Raw genomic sequence first — 7591 nt, 5'->3', positions numbered from 1 at the left:
AGAGAAGCCACTTTTTTGTTCTAAAACCGGACTATAAGTCGCTTCGAAATATAAGCCGCACAAGAAAACTGTAAAATCGGAGTACAAGCCGGACTTATTTTCCGTAAAATAGGGTAACCAGATCGAAGCATTTGAGCTTATTCTCTCAAAGGCGGAGAAAAAATACCCAGGGCTTGGTTTACACCTATCGAAATTTCTTGCCACTGGGGGGCCAAAGGCAGGCTAGGGGAACTCATATTAATATTAAATAACCTCATAAAGTGACATTTTCATGCCATGGGACCCTTCAAGTGCAAATCTGTAAGCAATACAGGTTCATTATTGTTCATTATTATCCAGAGCGGCTTACTATGAATAATTTGTGCGACCAAGCGCCAGTAACTGAAAAAGTTAGTAGCGCAAGTGCCACCAGTGGAAAAGGTTAGTGTACAGCCCTGAAATTTGGCTGCAAATGAGTCCAGTAAATCCACACCCAGGGCTCGACATAAACTTTTTGAGGGACAAGTACATTAACGTTTCACTTGTCCATGCACAAAAGTCACTTTTCCGGGTAAAGATTTAGCATTTTATTTAAAAAAAACATTGTGTTGACGTTTCTAGCTAGCTAGCTAGCGTCGGCTGCTGTGTACCTAGCAAGCATTAGCAGCATTTGTATCGGTTAAATGTACATAGGCCTAGTTAAATATCAGCTCATATTCAACTGTAAAGTAGGCTATACCTTTTAATACAGGGCTGCCAACTAACGCCGACAGGGTCAAATGTACTCCTAATTTAAACGCGTATTTTTGATTAGACACCCGTTTAGGAAGCGCTTGCAGCTGTTTCATAAGCGGCTGTAGCCGTAAATGTGCAGGCGAAAGTTACACATGAATGTACGCGTTAGTTAACACTTGCAGGCGTTAAATAAACGCCTGTATATTTACACGTGCAATTGCAGGCGTTAAATAAACGCCTGTATATTACGTGCAATTGCAGGCGCCACATGCAAATCACTGCCCACAATTTCCCTAGCTCCTCCTGCAGTTATCTGGGCTAGTGTGATTTGATTCTTCCCTGTATTTTCAAGTACCAGCTCCTCCCCACTGTAGAAGCGGAAGATTTCAAAACAAGTTTAGCCCAGCACACAGAAGTTTGAAGGATGAGAAGATGGCAAGAAGGAACTTCCTAAGACAGTGTAAGCAGACACTAAATGACTGCACTCAGCTTTTGCTGTCGGATAACCCTGGACATGACGACCTTCAGTCAATGTTGACAAAGGTACAGTTTTTTCGAAATCATTATTTGTGACTTAATCGTAATCTTCACCGGCTAGCTAGGCTAACAGGGGTTTAACTTGGTCACTCGCTGTGCGGATAGCTTTTGTTTGTTTTTTAGCAATGGATTGCTACTGTACTGTTGTACTTCTGCATTGCTAGCTAGCCAGTCACTGACTAGTCTATACTGTTGGATAAAGACTAGCTATTTGCGTTTCGTTTTTATCCGTGAAAGCTGCCATGTTAAGGCTGGACAGTCCATATCCAACAATCTGTCCCCTAGTTATGTAGCTAGCTAAACGAGTTAGCCTCAACCCCCAACCATCTGCTATCCTCAGTATTCAGTACAGTAGGCTCCAGTGCTGCACATTCTTGACATTCATTTTTTGTTGTTACCTAAAGTCGATTAGTCTAGCTAGCTGGTATTTTGAGGCAAAGGGGTACGCTCTTAAATGTTGCTTCAGCAGACGGCCTGATTTCTGAAGTGTCCAAGCTCATGCAGGAGAGTCGCACCCATGGTCGGCATGCACAACCAGGTGGGAACCATTTCAGTGGGGGTGGGTGCTCACAGCTCAGATAGTCCTTTGAGTTGTTTCACACATCGTTCACTTTCTGCCCATTGCATTATCCCTTGTTCAGTATTTTTTACTGCCCTTGTTCAGTATTTGTTGTTAAATTGCAGTGGTATTTAACAGTGCATGCCTGGAGCTTGTGTAAGTTACAGTCTCTTAAATGTTGTAAGCACAGCATTGTATTATTGTTGCAGCCAGTTCCGGTTACCAGGCTCCATTGACTTGGAGTGGAGCTAGAGGTGCTCCTCATTATCACATCACCGGAGAGCAACTGAGGGTCTGATGATAGACGGCAGATATTCTCCACGTGTTCCATTCTACACTCAAACCACATCTAAGGTCAGTTGTGCTTGGGGTTGAATGCTATGAAATGCAAAGCTTTTAAATGCATGGTTTCCACAATTTTGGCATGAATGGGTTGTCAATAATCAAGTACTCTAGTGATACATTGTCTCATCTGGGCATTGTCAATCTTTCTGTCTTGTCAGGCACTTTGCATTAACCTGAGGGCAGCTGCCTTCCCATCAATGTCGCAGAGGCTGCACAGAAGGTACAGTGTTGCTGCTCTGAATTATTTATGACGATCGAAACTCCAGACTGAAGGTAGATGCTCGCTCACTCACTCACTTTCTTGGTATATCTTGGTTATTGAAACTGTAGGTTGTAACATCTCAAATGCTATCAGGTAGCTCACTTGTTTATCAATTAGAGCAAGAACTGACATGGATATGTGGATAAGAATAGTTTTATGATGTTGCTGCTACTTTGGTTATTGATACAGTAGTAGCACCTTGAAATATACATGCTTATAATGACAAAGTCCAATGTTATGTTTTTTGTGATTTCAGGTGGAGGATAGTCATCCATGGTGGCATTGATGGTTACAGCTGCCTTGTGTTTCTCCACGCTATCTCCACATATCTATAAGCCCCCGTTCAAGTGTTGAGCATGATATTAGATGCATGGTCTGTAGAGGGACGAAGCCACTTCTTTTGTGTTTTGCTAATGCAGAATTCGGTCAAATAAAATCGGTAAAATAGACATAATGAGTGGAACATAACGTGAAGTAACATGGCATTTGATTTAGTTTGAGTTTTAACTTGTCCAGTGGGGCAAGTACATTTCTCTTCCACTTGCCCTACAAAAAAATCCACTTGTCCCAGACAAGCGGACAAGCCTTAATGTCGATCCCTGCACACCGCCCATGTATTTGTTGTATGCACCCACAATATTAGGTATCTTAACTTCAATGTAGGATTTGATGGCTTTGTTCCAGCGTTGAATCTTTTGCACAGGATCAATGCCAGCAAAGGATGACACAACTGTGACTGCCCTGTTGTCATACCATTTGACAGCGCATATGTTGTGGTTTGGTTGGCTTGTGTTGGTTTGCGCGATGTCTTTACCATCATCATCAGTTGGACAATCAGTGGGTCTCTGATTCTCTTTTTTCACTTCTTCAACATTTTCAACCACCTCCTCAACATTTTCAACCACTTCCTCATTACTCAAATCACTGGTGTCTGATTCCATGTCAACATCACTTTCTCCATTTTGGATAGCATCAATGACATCATGCACACTGAAGTAAACTCTCCTTGCTGGTGTCATTCTGAAATAGAAATAATAGTTAAGAGTATGTTCAAGTACAACTAATTACAATGCAAATGAATCCTATTCATGCAATACATTCCACTGAAGGCACAACATACAACCCCCCCGGACCTCTTACATCCCCATATTGCAGAACATTCACACCTGTCCCTAAACAATGCACCATACATGCAACCCCCACATTCCAAAACATTTACACTTGTCCCTGAACAACCATCCTCCAAAGCATTCCGCAAACAGTATCTGCCTTGTGCATCAAGCAGATATTTGGGCAAACAAACAAAGTCCAGATTTAAGACGGGGAGTCAGGTGGCTGAGCGGTGAGGGAATTGGGCTAGTAATCCGAAGGTTGCCAGTTCGATTCCCGGTCATGCCAACTGACGTTGTGTCCTTGGGCAAGGCACTTCACCCTACTTGCCTAGGGGGAATGTCCCTGTACTGACTGTAAGTCGCTCTGGATAAGAGCGTCTGCTAAATGACAAAATGTAAATGTAAAGACTCACCTGTACAAATGTCTTCATTTAGTGGCGCAAACAAATCCAGGCAACTGGTTACACTGAAAATATATCCCTAATATAAGAGGTTTTTACCTGAATGTTTTTTTTATATTCCATCAAAACCTTATTTTAAGGATATATTTTCAGTGTAATCAGTTGCCTGGATTAGTTCAATACCTAATACGATATTTTATAACAACACTGGTACCTAGAAGGCTTGCATGGTTACTAAGTACCAGTGCTGTTATCAAATATCAAGACTCATACACAGCCATTCTGCCAAACACAATGCATCAGAATGAATGAGAAATAGCACTTCTTGAATTAGAACAAGATTTATTGGCCAAGTATGTTAACGCATACCATTAATTCGATTTAAGCCTTTGGTGACTCAACCAATATAGACAATATACAAACAATGAAAATGTTCAGTTACTGTATAAAAAAGTAAGCTGTTTCTCCTGTGGTACACGTTGTTAGATTCAGCCAAAGTTGAAACAGCTCTAATTCAATCATATTTTGACATACCAAGGTGAAATTGTTTAGGGTACTTCAGAGTGATGTCATCTTGAACCCTATTAGGTTTGAAAAACCATCAGTCTAAATTATATTTGATTTATTGACACAAAGAAATTATTTTGGGTTATATTTTTTAACTGTTATTCGCACGTTATTTTTTTGGTTGAAGGAAATATGTGAAAGATTATGAGGAGGCGGCTGCCTATGTCGCCTATAGGAAGGACCGGCCCTGAGCGTCAAAATAATGTTACTGTTGAAGATGTATGCATTTATGCTGCGCAGCCTTTATTTTGTTTATTTCATCTCAGGTTATTTTTTTTATTTTTATTTTTCAAAATAAATCTTCAAACTACAATAACTTTTGGGTCATGTGACCTATATACCTCAAATCGATTTCAGAGTGTTCACCGACTATGCATACATGTTGCTCAGCCTTTATGTTGTTCATTTTCACCTCAAACTATTTTCAGTGATTTTTTTATATTTCAAACTTCAATAGCTTTTTGGTCCTATAATCCTCAAATTAATTTCAGAATGTTCACTGACTATGCATACATGTTGCACAACCTTTAGTTTATTCATTTTGATCTCACACACTTCTGCCACGGGGTGCCACCCCTCAAAATCTCCTGCCACCCTCTTGCCACCCAAAATGTGTTTCTTTGTTCCGTTTTGTGAACAAAATCAACTCTCATTACCTTCACTCCAAAAAAAACTTTTCTTTCTTTCAAAACAGTTAAGACCTATATAATTGACATTGTCATTATCCCAAACCAGAATTTAATCTGTATGCTTCTTAAATGAAATATAGATCATCATAATGTTCTTAATGTAGCCATTAACTAAACATATTTCCCCAACTATATTTTCTATAACGGCTAGATAGCTACAGCTTCATGAGTGCTTTTCTGCAGACAAAGCAATCAGTTAGCCCCAACTTTATCATAACCACAAATGATCAGACTTGATGATTCTTCCCAAATCATTTCAGAACAAAGGTTATAATAACCCTCTTTATGCACTAATACCATTATTAAAACAACTTAATCACAGCCTAACTGTTTATCCCAAACATTATGCCAGGCCCTGATAGAACTCTCAAACAAAACTTAAAACCAAATTACAATCACAACCCAAATAAAGGGAGTCAGGTGGCTGAGCGGTGAGGGAGTCGGGCTAGTAATCCGAAGGTTGCCAGTTCGATTACCGGTCATGCCACTGACGTTGTGTCCTTGGGCAAGGCACTTCACCCTACTTGCCTCGGGGGAATGTCCCTGTACTTACTGTAAGTTGCTCTGGATAAGAGCGTCTGCTAAATGACTAAATGTAAATGTAAAGGTACATTGTAGTTAATTTCTCTTTCTCATTTTTAAGCAGATTACATCCAATACCTTTATCAAGCTCTATTAAACCCCCCAGGTTTTCACTATTTTGACCTAAAATGTTAACCCATATACCATCACAGTTCCCTTTTCAAAACATCAAAGTGTTTAAACCAATAGACCTTTTCACATCCATCATCTCTGTTCTGTTGCTTCATTTCATAACCTTTCATGATCCACTCTAAATCAATCTTTCATGTAGACCTTATAATCACTTCCTCATAATCTTTCACATATTTCCTTCAACCAAAAAAATAACGTGCGAATAACAGTTAAAAAATATAACCCAAAATAACAAAATGCTATCAATTGTTTCGTATCAATGGATATTGATGTGCACATGGTCTTAGAAATCATATGTAAATAGTAGTAAAGTTACATTTTCAAATGAGATCAAACCGTAAACAAACACATTCTATCCACAAATAAAAACAACCGTTCTGACTGAAAACAAAAACTTCCTATAAGTTTTAAACACCTACAGTTGCAATTCTCGCCGTTTGATGCCAAAATCAAATCCAAATGCCAATTATCTGATCTACATTTGAATTTGCAATAAACTATCATTATTCTGCTTCATGTAATCCATGTTTAGACAGTTAAAAACTGCTCCCAGACCTACGTCACTCATGCTAGTATTCGTAACCACGTCAACCAAACAATGCCCGTAAGACAAAAGAAAGTATACCTCAAAATGCTCCGTTTTTCTTTTTCAAACCCGCAATTTAACAATGTAACATAAACCCGTAAGACTTTACACTTCTCAAAAGTCTTAGGATACTTTATGCAATACAGAACACTCCTTTGTATGATTATATTATTATTCGCTAGCCATTAGCCATGCCCCCAGCACGGTATGCACAGACAATTTCTCAAACCCAAATTTGTGGACTTTTGAACTTTTCCAATTTTATTAGGAACAATTTATAAACCAGGGGTTCAATTTCTGCATTTTTATTGTATACTGCTACACATCAGAGATTTTCCGCTTTATAAATACAAGTCCTGGTCAGAAAGGCTTTACCTCCCTGTTTGGCTAGGATTTATAACAAATGTTGATCACGCACTTGTTGACCACCAAACTAAATCTTTCAGCAATAATACTTACATAATTATGCAGAATTATACCCTCTGGTAATTCACCTTTGTAAGATCTCAACGTAACGGGACTCTATTTTAGCCCCAACCTTTCTCCATCTCTCCTCTGTATTTCTGTAAGTCATGTAAAATATACTCTAACAAACAAAAATCTTAGTATATCAAATTCGCCTCAAATTCTTCTATTTTTCAATTTACGTCTGCGCATGTGTCATGTGGTTACTCATCCCAAATCAATTGTCAAGCTGCAATTCCTTTACTAGTCTGACTTGGTGGGTGGGGGTGTAAGGCTCGAGGAGAGACTTGATGTAGTCGGGTGCAGTCCCGTTCACCGCTCGGAAGGTCAGTACCAGGGTCTTGAATCTGATACGGGCCATGATGGGAAGCCAGTGGAGGGACATGAGGAGCGGGGTAACATGGGAGCGTCTGGGTAGATTGAAGACCAGATGGGCATTGTTGCCAACTCTAACTTCCTGGACCTTTCTTTGTCTCAGGAGAGAGCAGAATGCACTTCCTCCTCGTGTTTACCAGTCTATGGTGTTTACCAGAGAATAGTTAGCTCTAGCTTTTAGCTGATTTAGCTAACAAAGCTCGCAGCCTAGATCCTTCCTCTCTGATCCCAAAGCTATCCTTCTAGCAATTATAGCAGACATTGT

The 7591-nt window shown here is 39.7% G+C and overlaps 1 long non-coding RNA gene across 1 annotated transcript; it reads left to right on the top strand.

Annotated features, from left to right (window-relative positions):
- The first annotated feature begins 992 nt into the window (after nt 1-992).
- Nucleotides 993-2851, top strand: LOC136964145 (uncharacterized). Its single transcript, XR_010879051.1, has 4 exons — nt 993-1257; nt 2020-2164; nt 2314-2428; nt 2674-2851. It is a non-coding gene; the product is annotated as an uncharacterized lncRNA (long non-coding RNA).
- The last annotated feature ends 4740 nt before the right edge of the window (nt 2852-7591 follow it).

Source organism: Osmerus mordax, chromosome 20 (genome assembly GCF_038355195.1).
Source record: "Osmerus mordax isolate fOsmMor3 chromosome 20, fOsmMor3.pri, whole genome shotgun sequence".
NCBI lineage: Eukaryota > Metazoa > Chordata > Actinopteri > Osmeriformes > Osmeridae > Osmerus > Osmerus mordax.
Note: the sequence above shows the minus strand (reverse complement) of the source record. Positions and strands in the feature narration are given on the sequence as shown.